Genomic DNA, 24,742 nt, shown 5'->3' with positions numbered 1-24,742 from the left:
AGAAAAACATCTTATTTCCTCAGTGTCTTCTTCAAGATACACATTTCACTCTCTTTTATATTTCCTTAAATGAAATTCCTTCTAGGGTCTTGATCATGCCTAGCATTATACATTGTATTATTTAATACATGACTGATATTGGAATTGTATTTACCAAAATCTCACAAGAATTTTTTCACATGAATTGTCAACAAGCAGAGTCATTTTCAATCGTAGTAAAGCAAACCATTTGAGCCTAACTAATACAATTTATATATTTACTCCTCTTAAATTTCATCTTCTTGTTTCTGGGCCTGCACTAAAAGCTATCAAGATGTTTTTGAATCATAAGTAATTCAATAGGCAACCATTTATTGATGGCCTACTCTGAGTCAAGCCTAGTAATGGAGCTATGAAGATTAACAAGACACTGTCTTTGACCTCCAGTTTCTCTGTCTAGTAAGGGACATAAAAAGTAAATAATGCAAATAAGCAATGTGATAAGTACTATGGTAGTGCCATTTAACAATTTTAAAAAAAATGAGCAGCTGCTAGGAGAAAGATGGAAAGAGAACCAACGCTGAGCACAGGCCTGAGCTGCAGTTGCAAGGAAGGGCAGAATGCAGGCTGAGATAAGAGAAATGAGCAAACGACACAAGAGATGAAGAAAGAAAAGTAGAGAATAAGATCAGTGGAGGGGGGTAGAGGACATACAAAGTGAGACTGAGGCCTGGGGGAAGAGTCTGAGACTTCAGAATCCTGAATTTCCAAAGCCCTCAAAGCCTGCCAATGATCCCTTGAGTATTACTGTAAAATTTCAAAATAATCTAAATAAATCAGTTTTAGGTAAATTGGTAAATGCAGTAAAATAAAATACAGATCACTTGGTGATTTGATATTTTAACCACTAAGCTTTTCATAAATTCATCTGGAGCCTAAGATTTGTTAAGTTGTAGAAGACTGTATTTTCCAAAGATGGTGGCAAAAATTTCTCCCATCTTCTATGCTCTACTACCCAAGTGACCTTGCCCCATCATCTTATGACTGCTTTGACCAATATAACATGGCAAGTGAGAAGTCCAAGTTACCTGGAGAAGACACTTGCAGGTCCTCTTCTTACCAGCTCCAGTTGAACATCAACTGCCATCCACATGACTGAGCCATTTCGGATGTCCAGCCCAGTCAATCTTTCAGATGACTTGAATTCAATCCAAAATCTGGCTGGAACTGCATGAGAGTGTCGAAGGAAGAACAGCTCATCTAAGGCCAGCCACACACAGGAACCTGAGTGAAAATAATATATTACTGTTTTGAGCCATTAAGTTGTGAGTTAGTTTGTACACATCAATAGTTAACTATAACAGAAGGATTAGGGGTAGAGGGGTTTCCTTCCTAGTTGATTACTAAGGATATTAAAGTACAATGGAATTAACTGAATCTCAGAGTGGTTAGATTAATAAATCCTGATAATAGAGAGAGCAGATACTCTGTTCTCACAGTTCAGATGTGGCCTGACTGCTCATTTCTAGACCAGTGAAGGTTCCGCTTAAGAGACTTATGTGAGCAGCAATGCTACTAACCAAAGAGAGTTAAAAGAGAAAAGGTGTGTTTGAACTAAAAGAGGGACAGTGTGTTTGACCAATAAATATAATAAACAATTTTAATATGTTGAGTTTGAGTTGTTTATAATATATTCATATGGATAATCAATAATACCTTGTAAATATAGATTCTGAACTTGGGAAGAAACTTTGAGTTGTATCTACTAGAATCACCAGCATATGGAGATATTTATTGAAGCCATGGGAGGTGGTGATGTTACCCAGAGAAATTATGAAGAAGAGAAGTTCCAAAAGAAAGCCATGTGAAATACCAGCAATTAAAAGGTAAGCAGAGAAGAAAGATACTTTTCACACAACTGTATTTTTAAAAACTATCACTTTCCACTTTCAAATAGTAATTTACCTTATTGGGAATGAAGAAAAGAAAGAAACACTGTTCTTTTATACACAGCAATATTATATAAATGCTAGTATTTGGACAGAGGGAGAAGAGGTGATGCTGTCACATATGACTGTAAAATTGTAAAATGATGAAACATTTTGTCAACATGGAATTGCTTAGAAATTGCATTGAATAAATAATATATATGTGATTGAGTCTACAATTTTCCCCAGCAAATTAGTATGAGATCACAGACCAGAAGTTATATGACTTATAAAACATTAGAAAATTAATTTCCTTCACAAAATGTTTACAAAGCATAGAAAGTTTTTTCTTATTTTCATGAAAACTTTACTCTCTGCACAAAGCTCAGAGAGCAAATTCAAAATTCAGACTCTTTAAGGCTAAAAATATGCAGTATACATTTAGTGAGAAAATCCTGGTGAACATTATTTCAGGAAAAGCAAAATATTTGTTTCAAGTATCAACACAAAGAAATGCAAATCAGAGTATTCTTTGTGGATATATAATTGGATTTTTTAAAACTTTTGTTTGGTCACAAAAGCATACCAATTACATTTATTGTGAGTAATGCACTTATTAATTAACAGAAGGGCATTGTGGTAAATTAGCTGATATTCAGCAAATACTCTTTATCCCACACCTCCTTGGAAGGAGAACATTCTCCCACCTCTCTGATCTTGGGTGTGGTCACATGACTTGCTTTGGCCATTGGAATGTAGGCAGAAGTGACAGAGCATCGGCTTCAAGCCCAGGGTTTAAGAGATTTCTTCTCACCCTAAGAGCTTTCCACCACCACCCTTAACAGCAACAAATATGGCCCCTGGTAGCCACTTTCCTGCACTTTGGGAACCAAAATACATGTGGTGCAGAGCTTCCCTGGGTGATCTGCACTCCCGCAGCCAGAGGCAGAGCCAGAAGCACAGCAACCACACAGAGCTGTGAGTGTGAGACTCAATCATTTTAAGCCACTGAGTTGGGCAATGATATTGAGGCAATACCTGACGGAAACAGGCAGCTCAAAAAAAGTTATACATATTAATCCATATAAAAAATGCTTTCTGACATTAAAATATTTCACAAACCCATACTTAATTTATAAGAAATAGGAAGAAATAAATGTATATTATATTTTAATATGGCTAGACCTTGACTGTGATAAAAATAGAGGTACATCCCCTATCAGATATGTTATATAATTAAGGTAAAGTTAAAAAGTACCAATTTCTAAGTGACTTATGTCTACATTTATAAACAGAGTAAACTCATGAAAATTTAATAACCACTCATGAATAATAAACATTCAGAAATTATAAATTTCTAGATTAATCAAAGAGTAGATTAATGTCTACTTCTGTAAAGGAAGAGAAAATTAGAGTGATAAACATATATCAAAGTAGGATTCATAAAACAATATATTGCTACATGGGAGGGAGGGTGAAAGGCTGGGTGAAAAAGGTAATAGGATAAGAGGTACAAATTGGTAGTTAGAAAACAGTCACAGGGATGTAAAGTACAGCCTAGGGAATAGAGTCAATAATATTGTAATGACTATGTACGGTGCCAGGTGGGTACTAGAATTATCAGGAGGATCGCTTTGTAAATTATATAATTGTCTAACCACTATGCTGTACACCTGAAACTAATATAAAATAATACTGAATGTCAACTGTAATTGAAAAATAAAATCATCTCAAGGGGGGAAAAATGTATTGATTTGAGCTCTCTATAATTAGAGGGTGTGCTATTATGACCATGAAAGCTTTCAACTTGACCTGAACTTTTGGCTTCTATATTTAATTGGTTATTATCTGTTCAGAAAAGTCATAAAAAATCATCCAAGCCCCTCATAAATCAGGAATTCAAAAATCTCACTAAAACAAAGATAAATTAAATGCCTCATATGAGTAAATAAACTCATCTTTCCCTAAATTTCTCAATGCACTTATTTCTTGATATCTGCCAGGAAAAATATTTTTTTAAATACAAACACAGGTAACTTTTTTTAAGATCTTTTATGAAAAAATAAGAAATTAAGATCTTCCTATCTCAGTGCCTCAATGCATAAAATTTTAAATATCATTCCACAATTAATAGTTTTTAATGTTTTATATTTGAAAACTGATTTGAGAGAATTATCATGGTAATTTGGGAACAATTAAAAATAATGCAATTCAATGATTCTCATTTTTAAAGATCATTAAAAATTACATGCATTTTGAACACAAGCAAACTGAGACTAGATTACATGCAATGATCATAAACAAAGCCAAATTAAAAAAAAAAAAAAAATCAAACCAGACTGAAAGAAGACTGAAGCGGGAGAAGTTCAAATATGAAATATAAAACAGCAGGAAATAGAAATGCTGGAGTGAGATGAATCTAATTTTGAAAAGAGGAAATATTAATGAAAAGGAAACATTATTAGGGTAACATGAAGCAGTTTAGTTATGGTAGGTGCAAATCAGATGAAAAATAAGTGTAATGGGAATTTTTAGCACCAAAAAGCATGTTCAGTAAGGGTTGAAGCAGGAATTAAGATAATACTTTATGTTATATTTGGTAAGGTGATTCTCTAAACATAGCTTAAAAAATGGTTTGGCTTGGAATAAAATGGTTCATAATATTGTGGTGAGCTGTGTCTAACACGTCAGTTCAGAACAGGAGATTGGTGCCATTGTCCAAAGCATTTTCATTTTTTATAGTGTAAGTAGAAACTAGAGTAGATGATTTAACTTATGATGAATCATAGGGACAATAAAACTTACGATCCTTAAACTAGAGTGCTTTTGAGTGAGGGAATGAATTACAGTTCAGAGTTATAATAAAAACGTACACCAATTTTGTATTTAAACAGTTCAAAATTGCTATTTGAAATAACACGTCAACTATTATTCCAGTGTAGTAACAACCTATATATACAAAAACGGTGTCACGAGAGAGAGAGAAATGTTACAAGGTATACTGCAAATATTCATTATTTCTGTAGAGTGAGGCGGTAGAGTACCGAGTCCCTTTCCTTTATGTGCCTCTCTATAGTTTGAATTTTTATAAGCTTGTCTTCTTTTTAGAATTTAAAAATGTTTTCAAAAGTCTCACCTCAAAAGTATCCTTTTCAAGAAAACTGACTGAGTTCCCTCTACTGCGCTTGCATTCTGTGCACACTCTTTCCTTCACCCTTACAATACAGTGCACATAGAACTCAGCATAATCCCTAGACACAGTGTGATCAAAACACAGAAATCAGTTGCACCTCTAAATACAAGCAAGATGCATCTAGAAGACAAAAGTAAAACATCATGTACAATAACATCAATTACTGTAGACTAACTCTAACAAAAGATGTCCCTATGCTCTGTGGGGGGGATAGAACACTGAAAAAAAAAATGAAGAAAGCTATACAGTCTTCACGGGTGAAAATATTTAATAAAATGGTCAAATTATCCCCAGACTGATCTGCAGCTACAATGCAATTCCAGTCTGAATTCTAACAGGATATTTTTTTTTTATTGCAAAATCTATCAGTTGAAGCAGATGCTAAACGACAGTAGAACTACAGCTAGAATTTCTTATTTGAACTTCCCTTTTAATCCCTCCTGGGAATGAAAAGAGGAAATCATGGAGGTTAGAGGTGTGGAAACTTCACACTAGTTGCACTGTATGGGTCCAATAATGTGACATAAATTAATAATCTACTCAGACTGAAAAGAGTTGGTCCCTGGATTCCCTGGCCCTCAAAAGTAGGTCTAAACTTTTTTCCTTTCTTCAATTCATTTCTTCTGACAGTGTCTATCCTAGTACAGGATTATGTCTGAAAGATCCACATGTGCTTCATATGAACTTGAATTTTTTTTATTATATTTTCCTTGAAGTCTCTTCCCACTAATTTACCAGTTCCTGAAACTGGCCAACAATACAAAATATAGAATTTTTATTTATCCATTTCTATTTTGTGATCTCAACCAACTTCACCATTGGATAAAATAATTCTAGTTTAGAAAATAAAACTTTCAATACTCTGCTCTTCAAAAAAGAAAGAGAAAAACAACACAGATATTGTTTCCATGAATAATGCACTTCACAATCATTATTTTTTTAAAACCAAAAGTTGATATCATTTAAGAAGGCAAGAAGAACATAAATTGTGTCATCTAGTCTAACAATAAAAATGTTCCCCAAGTTTTTCACTATAATATTCTTTAAAATTTTAGGGACTATTTTTATATATCTTAAGACAACATACTGTTTTATTCTACTAACTTTGCTCTTCAAATATAACAACCATTCAAATTTTACTTACTTTAATAAATACTAGTTCCTATCAAGTGATTTATCATTGTCGACAGATTAGGTTCACAACATTCATGCACCTGTAACTGCAGAAACTCTTTCACAATCCTTAAACCACAATGAGCTAAACTATAGCTACCTGCTTCTCCAAATTTAATTCAGAAGATCGGGAACACACATACCACTAGCCATGCAAGTTATTATCAGAAAAAAAATAGCCCTTTGATTTGCTGGGGAACAATAATAACCCAAAGACAGGAGAAAGAAGACAGTTAGTTAGTGTTTTTATTTTTTAATTAATTAAAATAAGAATCAAAACACTGACCAGTAGACAGAATTCTAAGATTGCCCTCCAGATTCCCGCCCCTGGTGTGCACACTATATAATACCTTTCTCTTGATTAGGCTACAGAAGACTTCGTCTTAGAAAACAAAAGTCAGAATTCTCCTGCTGGCCTTGAAGAAACAAGTTGCTATGTCTGAGTCCTACAACTGCAATGAATTTAACTCTGACAATAATCTGAATGAGCTTGGAAGAGGACCCTGAGTTCCAGGTGAGAATTCAGTCCTAGTCGACTCTTTGATTCCAGCCTTGTGAGACCCAGAGCAGAGGATCCAGTGAAACCTGATGGATTCCTGACTCAGAAATTGTGAGATAGTAAATTTGTGTTGTTTTAAGCCACTGAGTGCGGTAATTTGTTACACAGCAATAGAAAATGAATACAAACCACCCTATATTTTGGAGCGACAAGTCAGATATGGTTGTTTACACAAAAGACAAAAAGTAAACTGACATAAACATATAAAGTGGACTGGGCATCTAGCCAATGGAAAGAGAACCCAGAGTACTCTCTAGTTTTTGCTGAACCTATAAAGTACTTCTGAAATGTACATATGTATAAAGATTTTTATCAGGCACCTTCAATTTGAAGACACAAAAGTGATAGGATGACTATCACTATCCTTAGAATGTGTAATTATCACCCTAAATTTAATTTGTTGTCTATCCTTACCAATATTTTGTTTATAAATGTCAAAAAAATTAAGATTAAAAATTTTAAATAATGCATGATAAACTGTTACTTGAATAGTGTTTATCAGAGATATCTAATATCTACATTTTTGGATCAAATTCTTTTGATCCAGAGAAATATATTTTAAAGAGAAAAATTCATGAGTTAGATTTTATGACCCACTTCAGAGGAAATGGTTGGAAAGAAAATTAACATCCCTATCATGCACATATAATTTACACTAAACAAAATATTATTTCACCTTAAATTTCTGAGTGAAAAGATTGAACATTAATATATTCATGAAGTTACAATTCATAGGCTAACAGCCTACATAATTTATAAGCTAAGAATTGTAAAATACTTCTCATATTTCATCTGCTACAATTTCCTTCCAAACATGTACCTTTTTCCTATTTTCAATATTTATCTATTCAATACATAATAAAAGGTTATATTTTAAATGAAAGACAGATAACCAGGCAACACTGTAATTTCCTTAAAACTTATTATGCAACGTGTATCTATTTGTTCTGGAAAAACAAAAAAAGTTGACTATTTTAAAGCTGCTGTGTCCACCCATTTGTTCACCTTTAGTCTTAATTATACCTCACTAATTAAAAGGAATTATCCAGTTGTAGAAACAAGTAAAATTATTCTCCTTATCCAAGAGGCAATCACAGATTGGTCCATTCTTTATTTTGATATTTTAAATGTTTCAAACATACAGAACAACAACAAAATGGAAAAGTTATCATGGCTTGACCTACAATTTGATGTTAGGTATTATGTCAGCTGAAAGTGTTTTTAAAGAATAAAATAGTATTTGCATAGATGAAGCTACCTGTAGGCTTCTTCACATAAACCTTTGCATCCTTCTATCTCAGAAACAAGCACTTTCCAGAATTTGATGTCAAAAAAGATATTCACCTATATTTTCTTTAAAATTTGGGGGGGGGGGAATTCACAGTGAGATCTTTAATCCACTTGGAAAACTCCCTTATTACAGCTTAAGCTAATTCTGTCATTAGTTTTTTGTAAACACGTGTGATCAATTATTCAGGCACCAAATAACGATTAGGTGATCTTTCCAGTTATTTTTAGCTCCACTTATGCACCTATACACATACATTTCTATATGTATTTATACATATTTATGCATAGCACTGATTCCTGTCTGTGGCGAATCTGCCACGGAGGCTGAGATTCTCGGTCTCATTAGGAGGCTGTCGCAAACTCCTGCGGAGAAAACAATGTGTGATCCTGGGAGAGTAGATTAATTGTCATTAGGGCTACAGGGAGCGCTTGGGGCCAAGACAGCTGAAGCTCTTTGGTGAATGTGGCCAGCTTGCATTCCAGATGCCATCTTTCCTTTCACTTTTCCGTAAGACTTGGGCGATGAGTACACCCAGTTCCTGTCGCAGCATTCTTCAGCGTGGTGACAGTCAATGAGTCCCACACACCAGAGGCACCAGGCGGCATTCTCCAGATGCGGAACACGAGACTAAGCAACGGCTTTGCTACTGTCCAAGGTGTGACTTTCAAACAGGGAAAGCTCTGAGCCGCGCTGACAGAAAGCATACAACCACCACTACATTGTTATATCTCACGGTTGAAGGCAACTGTATAAAACGCATTGGGCAGCGCTCAGAAGGGGCTCCTCGGGGCTTTGGTCAAGGCCTTGCAGCAACGATGTAGTTTTGCGGCTATTATGTTGCAGGCAGGGAAGACAAGAAGCATCCTTGTCTGTACATTTAAAGTTCTCTCATCAATGCTGGTTTCAAAATGTAGTCGATTTATCCCTGCCACGGTAATAAAACTAACAGCTCCAGCTAATGTATTATGTTAATCAGCACTCACAGAATGGAAAAGTACAATCCTTTCTTATGTTGCGGCGCACAATTAATTTATAAGGATGTAGTTAAAGATTACCCTGGGAGTAAGACCATATTCTGAACTGTGCCAACCCTGAAAAATTGTTAGGCCTTTGGTTTATGTTATAAAGTACTATGATAATCTCTGATTGATGAAACCTAGGAAGATTTTTTGTACCACTATTTATGTATGAACATCAGTATGCTTCCTTTAACTTGAAAACACACAATTTATATGTATTTATATTAGTCTTTTTTGCAAATGCATTATTAAACTAAAATGACTATGTACTTTTCAAATTTATCAGTCTTTCTTTTATCTCAAATTTGGTAATCACAATTGTTTTGAATAAATACATTTGGAAAAGACCAAAATAAATTTAATTATTTCTATTACCCTTATTTTTTATAAGGTGAAAGAGCAAATCTTTATGCTACCTGGTGGCCATTCCAGAAAACAGATAATTCAAGCATAAAAGACATCTTAGCAGTTTTATTATTCAGTATTTAGGGTGTGATGGAAGGAGTAAAGAGAATTGAGGTGAGACAAGACACGAATATATTTTTAACAAAGATATCACTATTAATATAAGTAATATTGAAAGGCATAGCAATAAGTAACTAATAATAGGGTATCCAACATTACTGCCATGGTCTAGAAAAATTTTGTTAATGGCATTAAAAAGTGTTATGTATTACTCAATGACCACCCTTCATGCCAACACAAGTAGACAATCTATAGAAAGAGCAGAAAGAAGAGTGTAGTGTTGGTGGGAATGTGAAAAAAAAGAATTCTTGTGCACTGTTGGTGGAAATGTGCCCTAGTGCAGCCACTAGGGACATAGTATGGAGATTTCTCAAAAAATTAAAAACAGAACTACCGCATGATTCACCAATTTCACTTCTGGGAACAAAATCACTAACTCAAAGGAAACAGAATCACTAACTCAAAAAGGTATCTGCACTCCCATGGTCACCGCAGCATTGTTTACAATAGCGAGACATGGAAACAACTTAGGTGCCCATGAACACATGAATGGTTAAAACGTGGTATGTCTGAGAGTTTTTGGGGCTACTCACCTAGACGGTCTTTGCTGCTCAAACTTTCTTTTCCAGACAGCATCCTCTTTTATGACTGCAGGGGATTTCACACAAGTTTTCTTTGTTTATTCCTTTGCCTTGAATTACTGTTTTCCTAGGGTCATTTTTCTATATGTTTATCTCAATTCTTGTGGATTAGGTTTTTCTCAATACCTACAGATCCTCGACTGAATGTTTATATGTAAGAATTAAGCCCTAAGCAGACATTTCTCCAAAGATGATAAACAGGTATCCAATAAGCACATGAAAACGTACTCAACATCATTAATCATTACAGGAAAAAAAAGTCAAAATCGCAAAAAGATACCCCTGCACACTGCGAGGACGGCTATAGTCAAAAACCAGACAGTATCAAGTGTTAGTGAGGACGTGGGGAAATTGGAATCCTCATTCATTGCTGGTGGAAATAAAAAATCTTGTTAGAAAACACTTTAACAGTTCCTTAAAATGTTCAGCACAGGGTTATCATATGACAAAGCAATTCCACCCTTAGGTATATGCCTAAAATAAATGAAACATATGTCCATGTAAAAATGTGTACAAGAATGTTCATAACAATATTGTTCATAATAGCAAAAATATGGGATTGAATTCAGATGGTGGCAATGGAAATGGAAAGAAGTGGATAGGAAGGCAGACGTCTTAGGAGTAGAATCAACAACTTGACTGGTAGGTTGTGAGAGGTGAGAGAAAGGGGTCAGAGTGATTTATAGATTTCTGGATGATTTACAGACTTCTGGCTTAAGCAAAAAAATGGATGGTGTTTCCATTTAAAAAAACAACAACAAAAAAAAACAGAGGAGATAGATTTTTTTGTAGAGAAGACCAAGAGTGTAGTATGAGATGCCTTAATCATTCTAAGATAGGAAAGAGTGTAAATCAATATATTTATTCCCTCTTTTTAGTTACCTAAAGTATTTTTTACCAACAAACATTTAGTTAATGGGCTTTTCTCCTCTATTTTCCAAACCCCTCAAGAATTTTGTTATAAAGTCTACATAAAATGTTTTCTATTTTAATTAAATTAGCAGAATTAGAAGTTTTGTAGACAATATTGCATTGAAAAAGATTAATTTTTAATATGCAAAAAAATTAATATTGCATTTCTCTTCACAGCAACATAAAAATACATTTTATATAATGGACTGGGTAAGGAGAAAATGAAAAAGGGGAAGCTTAAATAGTTTCAATTTTTTTCCATCCCATAACCAAGGTTCACTTGTACAGTTTATATGGTAAAACTGAAATTACATGACCATGCAATTACTGTGAAAAAATGAAATCTTTTAAAGTTTTCTGTCTAGAGCTTTTCAGCCAGAGTAAAAAGACTTTTCTTCTTGACTTGCACAGAATTGAAATTCCTTTCACATTGATCTAGATTTAAATGTCCTTTCTCTTTCTATCATACAAGTATAGGCAATGAGTGTTCTCAATTCTTTTTGGCATCATGTAGTATGTTTTACTTTCAGTAATGGTAATAAAAATACTCAAATACATACTTTTATATCTTCTAAGAGAAAAAAATCTTTTCAGAATTGAATATTGCATGCATCACTTTATCATATTTTATTTCCTGTTGAACTGTGTCACAGAACACTTTTTCTGAAATATATAAAAGACCTTGAAAGTATAACTAAAATTTTCCCTTGTTAAATTTTTTTAAACATTTGTCATTATTATAATGTGTTCATAAATAGTTTCAAATCTTTGTATACATACAAAATTAAGTGAAAAATATAAAATGGGATATATGCATGATTTTTTAAGAACTCTGGATATCATAACTTTTCTCTCTGTCCTTTGAACAGAAATAGAGCTACAATTTGTATCACATGTGATCAGTTCTTACTTTGGGCTGGGAACTGTCACATATTATTCGATTGAACATCCTAAACAATGCACATGAGGAAGGTGAAGAACAGAGAGGATGAATAACTTAATCAGAGTCACCAACGTAATACCAGGCAAAGGCAAGACTCATACCCCACTCTTCTGCCTACAAAGTCCCGATTCTTCTCACAGAATTGTTTTTTAATATATAGGAAAGCATGAGATAAAAATTACAAATTAACTTTAAAAATACTTTACCAATGTATTATTAAAGGAGAAAAACATTGAGTTTGTTAATATGAAAAATTAACTTAATACTGTTCATGGCTCTTTTCCCTCTCAGCTTTCTGAAGGCAAAATTTGGAACCAATGACTCATAATGCCAATGGCATGATCATTAGGTAGTTGTTTGCTCCAAAATTATTGTGAAATTATTTTAAACTGAATTAATGTTCTAGTTAAGTAAATAAAATGAAAGGGGCAGAAATTCAAGTCTAAACATGAACTTCTCTGTAGATCAATATTCTGAAGATCAATACTTTATATAATTAAATGTTGAATTATTGTTTTGAAAAATCCAGTTAAATGGTGGTAAATAAAATTGCATCCAACCAAAGAATATCTTTCATTAAAAGAAAATGCTAAGAGCTGGATGGTAGTCAAGCTGGAGTAGTAGCAATGGTTACCATGGAGGCAAATTGAAACATAGAAAAGACCACAATACATCAAACTTAACACCTCAACTTGCTTCTTGGTAATTACTTCATACCAACATCCCACTGCTTTAAAGGCATTCTGTGCTGGTTTGTTATAAGAGCACACTGACATTCATCAGGCTTCAGGTTTTCACAGATACTGTGTAAGTTTTTATTGTGATCTTTTTTGTTAATCTTCCTTAGGTTTTCACATTGACCTAGATGTTCATAACTACAGACTGCTTATTTTTAAAATATAAAATGTCTGATATTTTCTCAATATTAATGAAGAATATCCTAGCTTCTAACTCAATATGTTCATAAAAATAAAAATGTTCTGGGTCCAAAATTTAAAGGAAACATGATTATTTTTAAGAAAGCAACATTTACTTTTTTACATTCAGAATTCTTTAAAGAATCCATTAAGTAGAATATGCAATGACTAGAAACAAAAAACTTTTTATTCCTCATTGATTGGTTCCCAGTATGAACAATGGGTTCACGCCAGTAACTTCCATGTATATATTTTAAATGAGATCACACACTGAAGAAATGTTCCACAGGCGTGATGTGCTAGGTTACGCATTATAGCCATAGTATAGCTATAATAATTTACATATTTCCCAATTTTTAGCTAAATATCCATATCTTTCACCGTAAAGCTGAGATCTAATTTCTTCACTCCTTAGCAATCACTACCAATGGCCAAAAGATGTCCAATACATCACAAATACTAAAATACTTAAGTGAATATAGATTTCAAAATTACAAGTAAAAAGTAGTTTTATTTCCCCCAATTGCACTGTGTTAATAAAACCTACCTTTTCTGGCACATAGATTTATTTGAACATGTATTCTACATACAACTAAATTGGTCTAATTTGTTGACCACCTCATTATATTATACCATTTCTTTTTATTTGATCATTCCCAGTACCAGTAGTTGCAGCAATAAAAATAAAATAATATACAGAATTACTACAGGCAAGTATTTACATATTTTCCTCATGTAAATGTTCATTTCTCCTCAAAAGTGCAAAATTTTCCTGTTTTCTCACTGTTCCTGTCATGTGATGCCAATAATTAACTTCTCATAAGATAGCATATTGGCAATATTTTAGAAATAGAGGCATTGATAGTGACAAGAATCAATATAATGCACTGTAACTACTCAACTTTCTCTATAGCCTCCCCAGTGAAAGCACCATTAGGCACCCAGTAGATTAGGCCACGTGAATCTCAATACCCTTTTCTCTCATTCCTCACTACAATCAGTCCCCCAATTCCCTGTCCTAAACAGGGCTGACTCTGTCCTTTCTTCAATATCCACACTGCCGTTGCTTTAACTCAGGTTTATAATAGTTTTCACTTGGGCTAAGTTTTTTAACTGGTCTCCCACCCTGCTTCCTCTGCCATCCGCCTCCTGTCCTCCACTCTCGTGGCCAGAGTAATCTTTCTCTTAAAGAAACAAAAGGCAAGTTTCTTTGTTCATCCCTTGCACCTGATGCACCCCCGACATCCCTGGCCGGAGCCTGTCTGCACCCCTTAGCCGCCTCACAGCTGCAACCAGCCAGGCCACGGCGCTTTCTCTCCGTCGGCTTTAAGGCCCACCCGGGCCCTAGTTTCCTGCTGTCATCAACCTTAGTAAGTCGGTTGGGTGTCCAGCCGGAGGGCCTCCACCAGCCTAGCATACCTAGCTCATCACAGGCGGGTGCGCGCCCGCAGAGAGGGGCCCGGCGCCTTTCCCCCGGCTCTCCGTAGGGTGCCATTCCCAGCCTCTGGGCTAACGCCAGGAATTCCGCGCGTTCTTCCCAGGGCTGCAGTTCTGTCCCCGCTGGTTCGTGCACCGAGGTGGATACACGTCCCCAGTCCTGGGCGAGCGCGGCCTTCAGCCCTCCTGCAAAGCAGTGTTAAGTCCCGCACCTCCGGGCAGGGCCTCCCTCCGCCTCGGCGGCGGGATGCGGATGGAGCTGAGTCTGCCACGCGCCCAAGCCCCTGCCCGGGCGCAACTCCGCGGCTCTGGGAAAGCAGAGTAACCTTTCTAAAGTTCAAAATTACTCATATCAGTCCGTTTACAAAATCCACCAATGACTCTCAGTTGCTTTTAGGATAAAATGTAAATGTTTTAGCAATTCTTCGTGGCTTTCAAGGCACGGTCCTTGCTTGAGTAACCAACCTCGAGCACCACTTGCAGTTCCACAGGAGCAATGCTCTCTGATGCCCTCGCGTGCCTGGAAGACGCAGTTCCAACTCACACTGCCCGCTAGGCTCCCTGCTCCCTTTCCTGCTAGGCTCAGTGAGTCCGGCCTCCTTTAGACTCTGTGCCTGCCACAGTTGCATATACCACCCACTACTGTGTGCTTGTTTTCTTCTCTAGGCTCTGCCTTCTCACTGTGAGCGCCTAAAGGACAAATGGCTTTCAATTTTTACATAACATATTCACTATATAGCCACATGGATACTGTTGCTATACAACCTGAAATTTTTAGGACAATCCTGGTTTTATCATATAATTTAATCTCATTGCCATAAGTACAGAATAGCATTTTAGTGATGCTGAGTCCTCGCTTTTAGTATATAAAATATGGTGATAAACATAGACGTCACTGGATATGGTTCTGAGGAAGAAAATAAAATTATATGCTGTGGTACTTTACGGTAAGTAAAAATAAAAATGTCAGATTTTAAAAAGAAATAGAAATTTATGTATTTCTTATTGTTAGTATTCTGGCTATAGGCCAGAACTTGGGCAGTCTTCTCTCTCAATTTATACAAAAATATTCAATTTTCTTTTGACTGTAATTGCCAATTAAGATTATCGGGGGGGAAAAGACATTAACTGGCCTCTTTTGTACTCCCAATTAGCTTGAAGGAACTCAATTCTCAACTGTAGTTTCCTACCTCCTCTTTTCAGTGATAACAGAGAAACACAGGAACACTAGACCACAGTGGTGATGACATAGCTCTCAATCAAAGCAATTGCTATTTCTCTAATTTTGAAAGAAAATGCTAAGCTCTTAATTTATATTTGTCTCATTCTCAACTCTCCCACTTTCCAGTAAGTCACATCAATATTAAATGTGTTACTTAGACCTGGCTGGGTGGCTCAGATGGTTGGAGCATTGTCCTGTACACCAAAAGGTTGTGGGTTCAATCCCCAGTTGGGGCACATGTGGAAGGGCAACCATCAATGTTTCTCTCTCACCTCTCGCTCTCTCTCAAAACAATAAAAACATATCCTTAGATGAGGATTTTTTTTAAATTGTGTTGCCCTAGACAGCTTTGCTCAGTGGTTAGAGCACTGGCCCTTGAACTGAAGGATTATGGGTTTGATTCAGGTCAAGGACACATACCTCTGTTGCAGGCTCGATCCTCAGCCTGGTGAGGGTGCTTGCGGGAGACAACCAACTGATGTTTTTCTCTCTTTGTCTCTCCCCCTCCCTTTCATTCTAAAAAAAAAATCAATAGAAAAAATATCCTCAGGTGATCTCACTTATAATGTGGAATCTAAAGAACATAATAAACTGATGAACAAAACAGATTCAGTAACATAGAAGCGTGGAACAGACTAACGAATCTCAGAGGGAAGGTGGGGGGGAGGTAGAGAGAGATTAACCAAAGAATTTACATGCATATATGTATAACCCAAGGACACAGACAATAGTGTGGTGAAGGCCTGGGGCGGGGAGTGGGTGAGGGTTGGAAAGGGTCAACAGGGAAAAAAGGGGACATCTGTAATTCTTTCAACAATAAAATATATATATATATGTATATATATATATATGCTGTTTAACTCAACTCTGCATGCATTATATTATGTAATACATAATGTATATTCTATTATATATTATATACATTATATTGTATAATATATATTCATTATATTCATCCCTACCCTTCTTATCTGAGCTTTCTTATGAGTTTAGAGATAGAAGAGGACAGTGAGTATAACATGGAAGTTTCCCAAATGGTATGCCCTCAACAGGTAATATGTGAGCTACATTATTGATCTCCCCAGGCGTTAAGGGAAGCAGAGTGTGAGCTGGGATGACTAGAACCCCAGGAGTTGGTTGCCTCTAACCTAGAGCAGCCTCTTCCTTCTCTTCTAGGCCACATTATTTTTCATGGGTGTCACCACATGGAAGAGTTTGGGAAGCACTGTAATAAGGATCCATATGTACCACAGCAACCCTGTAGCTACACACCCTTCTCCTCACCTAAACTTGCTCTTACTCCTGTATTCTCTATCTCAGTGGCTTGCGTCACCACCCACTCAGTCACCCAGGTTAGAAATATGAGTCACACATGACTCCCTCCTCTCTCTTATCACCTTTCTAATCACTGTCAAATTTAACTTCTAAATATTTCCCCAATTAGCCTGCTCTTTTGCATCTATACCTCCACTTCCATAATCTATTCATCATCATCTGTCTATGGAGTATGGCTCCTTAAATGGTCCTCTGGTTTTCAGTTTTTGTCAGCTTCAAAATTATCCTCCACAGAACAACATTTCTAAAACTAAATCTGACCATAGCACTTTATAGCCTTAACTGCCACAATGGGTTCCCATCATTACTAGAGTTACTTTCTTCTCCTTCTGGCACCCCAATAATACAAATGTTGGGCTGCTTGAAGTTGTCCCAGAGACTCCTCACACTATCTTCATATTTCTGGATTCTTTTTTCTTTTTGCTCTTCTGATTGGTGTTTTTTGTTTCTTCATGTTTCAAATTGCTGACTTGAGTTTCAGCGTCCTCTACTCTACTGTTGATTCCCTGTAAATTATTCTTCATTTCAGTTCATTCTTCACATCTGATAGGTATTTTATTAGGTCACCGATGGTCTCACTTGTTTTTGTAATACTCTTACTAATATCCTTGAGCAGCCTTATAACCATAATTCTGAACTCTGTATCTGTTGCTTGCTTAGTTCTATTTCATTTAGTTCCTCTTCTGGAGATTTCTTCTGTTCTTTCCTTTGTGACATGTTTCTTTGCCTCCACATTTTGGCTGCTTCCAGGTGTTTGTTTCTATGTGTTAGGTAGAGCTGCTATGTCTCCTGGAATTGGTAGAGTGGCTTTGTGGAGTAGGTGTCCTGTAGGGTCCAGTGGCTCAGTCTCTCTAGTCACCTGAGCTGGGCCCTCTAGGTGCTCCCCTGTGTGGGTTGTGTGCACTGTCCTGTTGTAGTTGAGCCTTGGTTGCTGTTGGCATCACTGGGTGGAACTGACCCCCAGGCCAATCAGCTGTGAGGACCAGCTGCAACTACAGCCAAAGAGCTGCTGTGCTGGGGCACCCCTATGCAGCAGGATTTACTTCAGTGGAGCTTTGGTGTTCACGAAGTGCGCCCCTTGAGTGTGTCACTCGTGGATGTGGTAGAGTTGTAATCCAGCATGGTCGAAGCTAACAACCAGGTGCACTGTCTCTGGGACCTCCCGGGAGGTGCAAAGTCAGCCTCTGTCAGTGCCTTGTCCAGGGCCACCCAGCATGAGCTACACAGCAGACTGTAGTTGGCTACTACTTATGCTGGGCTTGGAGGTGTCCAGGAGAGGCCAAGCTATGAGCCAGTGCAGGCTGCTGCTAGTGCCAGGCCTTAGGCCACTTATCAAGCCATATGGGGCCCGCGGCTGCTTCTTTGAGAGATTTTAGGAAAGTCTAAGCATAAGAATCGAGAGGCCACTTGCACAGAAAAGCCCCTGGAAATAGCTTGGATGAGCCTGCAGGCAGGAAAGGGCGGGGCCTCTGGGAATCACGGGGCGTGGCCAAAGGTGTGAGTCAGGTGCTGGCGATTCAAATATGGTGCCTGCCTGCCGGCTGTGTGCGGGGAGGACTCGCCAAAGGAGCCATGGCCTCCCCCAGCCCTTCTCCCTGGGAGGAAGCTTCCCCTCCAGCTCTTGCCCCGATTTCAGGCAGGTTAGTTCCTCCCCGAGTGTCCCAGGTCCTTTCAGGCTGCTGCCCGGCGCTGGGCTCAGAGGGAGCGTCTGAGTGAGTCCATGCGCGGGCCCTTTAAGAGGAGCTGCTGGGGCTCCCACAGCCCCAGAGACCCTCAGCGACACTCCCCGCTGGTTTCACAGCTCGGAGTTGTGGGGATGTCTCTTCCCAGCCTGGAGCCCTGGGCTGGGGGCCTGCTGTGGGGCTGGGACCCCTCACTCCTCCAGGAAACCTCCGCCGCCGAGATTCCCTCCTGGGTTTAACCCGCAGTACCAGGGGTGGGCCCGCCGCCGCTGAGTCTCTGGGATTCAGCCCTGACCCACCCGCGTCTCCCCTTCCTACCACTCTCGGTGCTTCTTCAGCTCCCCGGTTGTAGGGCTTCTGTGCAGCTGGATTTCAGGAGGCTCTGAGTGCTGGTGGTTCTGTATTTTAGTTGTGATTTTGATGTGGTTGCAGGAGGCCGCGGGTGCAGCTGTTACCTATGCCACCATCTTGATCAAGTCCACATAACCTATTTTTAATCATGGCTGTGTTTAACAAGCAGCTCACAAAATTCCTGAAAATCTACCAACCAACTCTTGCAAGCTAATATGAGCTAGATCTACGACCTTTATGCCTTTACTCAAGTGAATTCTACCTTATTCAATTGTCCAGCCTCTTTCTTGCCTAACCAAGAGCTACTCACCTTTATGGCAGAGTTTTTCAAGTGTGACCATGAACCACCTGCATCAAATCCCCTGGAGTGTTTCTTAAAATGCAGGTTCCTGGGATTCACCTCCCCAACTGGCTAAATCTGAAATTCCCTGGAAGCCTAGGAATCTGCAGTTTAGCAAGCCAGCTTGCTGGGAGAGTCTGAAGCACCCTGAAGTTTGAGAACCATTTGTTTAAACTTTTCTGCTAAGGTGTCAGATCACTCAGGAAGGCCTGTCTGGCTCACTCCCAAGAGGGCAGGATAGGGAAGGAATAAACAAAGTCACAGTGGCCTAAATGTGACATAGAGAATTGCAGGAAGTTCAGCAAGCCTGTCGGGTAAAAGGTGTGAAGAGCAAATTAGAAAATATAGGTCTAGAGAAGTTGCTAAGAGCTATTCCATGAAAGGCCTTTCATTCCATATTGGGGACCTTGGACTTTATTATAAAAGCAGTGAAAAATAATTGAAGGGTCTATAGCCAAAGAGTAACAACTGTTGAGAGGGAAGAAATGTCCTCTACCCTACAATGATTCTTTCAGCTGGTCTAATAATCAAATCAATTTCAGACAGATTAACCACAAAAAAATTTTAATTTTGTACATACAGGAACCCCCCATACATGAAAGGTTTCAAGAGAGGAAGGGAAAATGAGGTATATATGCATCTTGAGCCAAGGAATGAGACAGGAGCCTGGGCTTCAGAGGGAGGGGGGTAGTTCACAGGATGAGAAGAACAGATGTTCAATCATTAGAAGGTTGCCCTGCCATACAGAGAGGTCCTAAAGTTTTCTTCTAGTAATAACTCTTCTTATGGGGAAGCCCCCCCATTTAAATTCTTTAAAGGAAAGGTAAAAGTTTCTCTTGAGCCCAAAAGGTCTTGATTGCCTTTAGTTCAAAATAATCCTCATGCCTGGCCAGGCGTGGCCCAGCAGCTGAGCATCAACCTGGGATCCAGGCGATGGGGGTTCGATTCCCGGTCAGGGCACATGCTCGGGTTGTGGGCTCGATCAATGACTCTCTCATCATTGATGTTTCTATCTCTCTCTCCCCGTACTTTCCTCTCTCTGAAATCAATAAAGATATATTTTTAAAAATAAATAAATAAACAAAATAATCCTCATGCCAAGGTGGTGCAGCTTGGGAGGCCTACTCTGAATCCCTTCACAACCAATATTTGAATAAGCAATTCAGCCTTCCTCTTTCTTTTGCAAACTTCAATAATTCATTGAAAAGAATAAAGCCAATTTTAATAAAGTTATATAGCTAATTTTTCTCAGAATGACTAAGATCCTACATATTTTATTTATATAAGAAATTACCTCCTATAACAACAAAAAGAAACAAAAGAAAAACAAGTTCCAATTCTTTTGTTTCTAAGTGGATAACCTCTCTTTGAGCAAGATGGTTGACAAAAGGTCAGACGATCCCTGTTCCTTCTGTTAATCTTCTCCTTTGGATCCCTTTACCCTAGTCAGTACCACCAGCACCATTGTTGCTCCCCTCTTTCACAACCTTGACCCATCAACAAATTCAAACACCCTTCAAGGGGCAATCTTATCCCTGCACTCTGAAAGGAAGCAATGAATCACAACAGCATTAAAAAAAAAAAAAAAAAAATCTCAGCCTACAAAATGATATACCCTAAAACCCTCTTAGTATAAACCATGGATATAAATGTACCTCAAAATTCAAAAACTAAATAGCTTCACAAGTATTATTACATATATACTTAAAAATAAGTAGGGAATTACAGTCAGATTGTGGTGTGCTCCATGGCAGCTAGCTAACTTCGCTTAACAGATAATTGACTTGTTCCAGCTCTCCTGTTTTGCAACACCTTAAATTCAAATTTATGCCTCAGCAAAACTGCAAGTGATCATCTCAGAGAGATTTATGTGGAAGAGTTGCAAACAGAAGTACCTTAAAATATGGAAATGCTTGAATATCTAGTAACATTTTTCTTAAGGAATGCATATTTCATTTCAATACATTATATAAATGCAAATATTATTTTCTTTCTGACTCTTTGAACATTCTAAGATCATGGTAAAAATTAGCACCTTTAAACATCTGCTCTTTTTGTTCATAAATCTTTCTCCAGTCCAGAATAGTGGTTTATATACAGTAAACCTTTAATAAATAATTTTTGAATGAATAAAAGAATATATTTAGGAACTCTAAACATGATTTTGTTTGAAAAGAAATGTGTCCATTATAATTTTCCCATTTCATAAATAAAAGTGAGGCTTTGAAAATCTATGTTTGTAATTTTGGGTATAGATAAAGTAAAGAGAATCCTATGGAAAATAAAAGTTCTCACTATTAATTACTCATTAAACTTAATTTATTTGAAATCGCCAGATATGCATCTAGTCCTTTTATTGTGTTTTAAAGAAACAGATTTTGTTAGATTTTAAAAAGGTGTTCTCACTAATTCACAGAGGATGCCTTTAGTCAAAAAAGCTCTTATTTGGGGAATTTTATCTGCTGAACCTGTTAAAATATGGTTAAATATATCACCTTAAGTTCCATTTAAAATAATTTAAAAGTTGGGGGAAAGTCTAAAAGTATGTTGCATACATTATAAGAGTGAACACAAATCTAACAAATTTAAATTTAAAATTTTCCATAGTGTGAAAAGAAAAAGAATTCCCCCCCCCACCTCTCCTTTGTCTTTTGCATTTCCTTTAGAAGACTTGAAATTATAAATGCTTTCTCTGTTTCTTTGCAACATAGGTAAATCTTTTTAGAAGCATAATGAGCCTCTTGCCAGTTTTGCGTCCTAGGAAGGTCTTTCTTGGAGGCCTCAGAGCCATCCCTTTTGAAATGTGAACATCAGAAAGGTTGATGCTCTGTCTCCCTGTTTCTGTGGGAGTTTAGTTGAGGTGCCTGACTCCATGTTGTAACTTCCTGCCTGTCAAGAAGATAAATGAAGTTTTCTTTTTCCTTGGATAAAGACAATTAATGTGTATAAATTATATTTTCAAAGCTATATAAAAAGAACAGGATTTCTTTTTGCATTTGCACCCTCTTTAGCATTTTGTCTATGATGCACATCACAGTCTGATTTAATGATTTTTACAATAATCAAACTGCCTCATTCTTTTCTACATTTTGTAGAGAGGATTCGCTGGGTTAGCAGGAGATTTCGCTTTTAATTATATTTCCCCAACAAGATTCAAGTGGAATTGAGGAGAAAGAAAAAGCTATGTTAAAACAAAAAGACTAAGTAAAACAGAACAATAAGACTAAAGCATTGAAAATGTTTCTTGTCTATTAAATGGAGTAAATGTCATGTACCAGTACTGGCAAGTACGGGTGTATGGTACTAATGTGCTATAAACTGGATGTTGGAAAGCAGAGTTTGAAAAGCTTAAAGAATTCAGAGCTTTTGCTTTGAGCTAAATCCATCTGTGTAGGTTAATAAAAGGAAATTCAATAGTTTTCACATCAAAGCAACCTATTTATTTCCAAAAACATGCTAATAAAAATGTTTAATTGATGAAAATTGGGAAAAATCCTCAAAGAATTAGAAAAGCAAAGGAAGTACCCTCATCAATTAATACATCAAGAACTCACTGTATAAATGGTCTAAAAAAATTATCACAAATTAAGAGCTAGCATAAAGTGAACCTCTATTATCTGCATTATAACTAATTAACACTTGATTACATTTTACATCATCTAGTCTAGCACAAGAAGAAAACTTACTGAAGATCAAAACACCACCCATATGCTTCTTCAATATCAAAGTATTGTCTGTATAATTAGGAACTTCAGGTTTACAAGCAAAGAATTCTAATCAGATAAACTCACCAAGACAGCCTTAACAATTCCCTCAGCCTAAGCTTTAGTAAGGTTTCTTTCTGACTCTAGGCCCTTGCCTCTCCTAGAGTAAACATGTAATTGTAAATTCTTTCTCTGCCTCTTTGAGATGTAAATCTTTTTAAAGGCCTCCTGTCAGTTTTATAGACCAAAAATACCTTTCTCACAGCCCTGGAAGCCACCCTTTGGAGGGTAATCACCAAGGAAGACAGGGCCCCTGTCTCCCAGTCTCTAGGACATAAGCCTAACTTCTACGATAAGCACCAATTAGCAAACATAGATGCACTAAACACAGAGAAAAAATATTTGCAAACTCAGGAAATAACTGAGTGTGGTCAACATGTCCCATTGATCAACCTCCCACGAATATCCTCGGGACTTTTCTACTAGCCTACTTCAGTGCATAAGGCCTCCTGCCCCTTGTTTCAGGGGAGCCGAGTTCAAACCTAGATCTGCTTTCATTATTCTACTGCAATAGCCTTAACTAATGTCTTCTTTACCTGGTGCAATTTTAGCTCTAACAAAACCTATCCTGAGATTTCTTTAAATCTCTACCAGAAATAAATAAAATAAAGCTTGTATAAGAAATAAAGCTTGAAGAGGATAAGAAGTATTGAGTTATTTATTTTATGTTTCAAAAAGAATTTTCTTGATTGTACATAGCACAGATATATATTACAGACTATAACACACATATGTATACTTATATATGCAAATAATTATATATTTACATAAATATATGCTACCTCAAAAAATGCCTCTTTGGCATAAGGATTATTTTGCTCTTGAGGCAATTGAGGAAAAGGTCTCAAAACAGAGATTAATTTCCTTTTTGTAAAGGGAATTTATATTTATAAAGGAAATTTCCATTTGTAAAGTTGTCTCCCTCTCCTGTACCAGGGGAATGAGGGCAATTCTTAATTTAATTTAATTTAATTTAATTTAAACTCTTAATTTAAATCTCAATTTAAGAGCAAGTTTTTAACTTGTTAAAATTATTTAGTAATTATGTAGTACTTAATAAATTTTAGTGACACAGAGCAAAGAAATACAGAGAAAGTATATTTAGCCAGAGGGGAATTTTTGAATTAGCGCCACTATATATTAGCGCCACTTGCCATAAACAAAGACAAAGAGTGAGTCTATTAAGCAAACTAAGCTACAGAATGAGAAATTTTACTAATATCTTAATGTTCTTCTAAGAGAGGACACAAACCAACTATGTGATTTTAAAATCATCACTTAACCCATATAATGAAGAGGTAGAGTATAGTGTTCCCTATTTTCTAAAGGTTTTTGACATGTAAACTTTTGTTTGCTTGTTTTTGTGTTGGCTACTGGGCATTGTATTTGATGGGAAAAAACTGAATGCTGGAGTAGATTATTTAATATTTTATTTAATATTTTAATACTTCAAGAAAGCATAAATAAGCAATACCCCTCCCCAAAAAAACTTTTTATAATATCCTCGCTGTTCTTACAGAAGGATCCAAGGGCAATAAAAAAGCTTGCCAAGATGCATCAATTTATCTTTTCTGTTCTTTGACACTTGGGG

At 36.9% G+C, this 24,742-nt stretch overlaps 1 long non-coding RNA gene across 1 annotated transcript in view; it reads right to left on the bottom strand.

The window, feature by feature from the left end:
- Positions 1 to 1,073: 1,073 nt before the first annotated feature.
- The window catches only part of LOC148092596 (uncharacterized), a 95,008-nt gene continuing 71,339 nt past the window's right edge, over positions 1,074 to 24,742 (bottom strand). Inside the window, exon 3 of the long non-coding RNA XR_015714900.1 lies at positions 1,074 to 1,263. This is a non-coding gene — a long non-coding RNA (uncharacterized LOC148092596). The remainder of the gene's footprint in view (positions 1,264 to 24,742) is intronic.

Source organism: Miniopterus natalensis, chromosome 8, assembly GCF_054644295.1.
Source record: "Miniopterus natalensis isolate mMinNat1 chromosome 8, mMinNat1.hap1, whole genome shotgun sequence".
In the NCBI taxonomy this organism is placed as follows: Eukaryota; Metazoa; Chordata; class Mammalia; order Chiroptera; family Miniopteridae; genus Miniopterus; species Miniopterus natalensis.
This window is presented reverse-complemented; position numbering and strand designations above follow the sequence as displayed.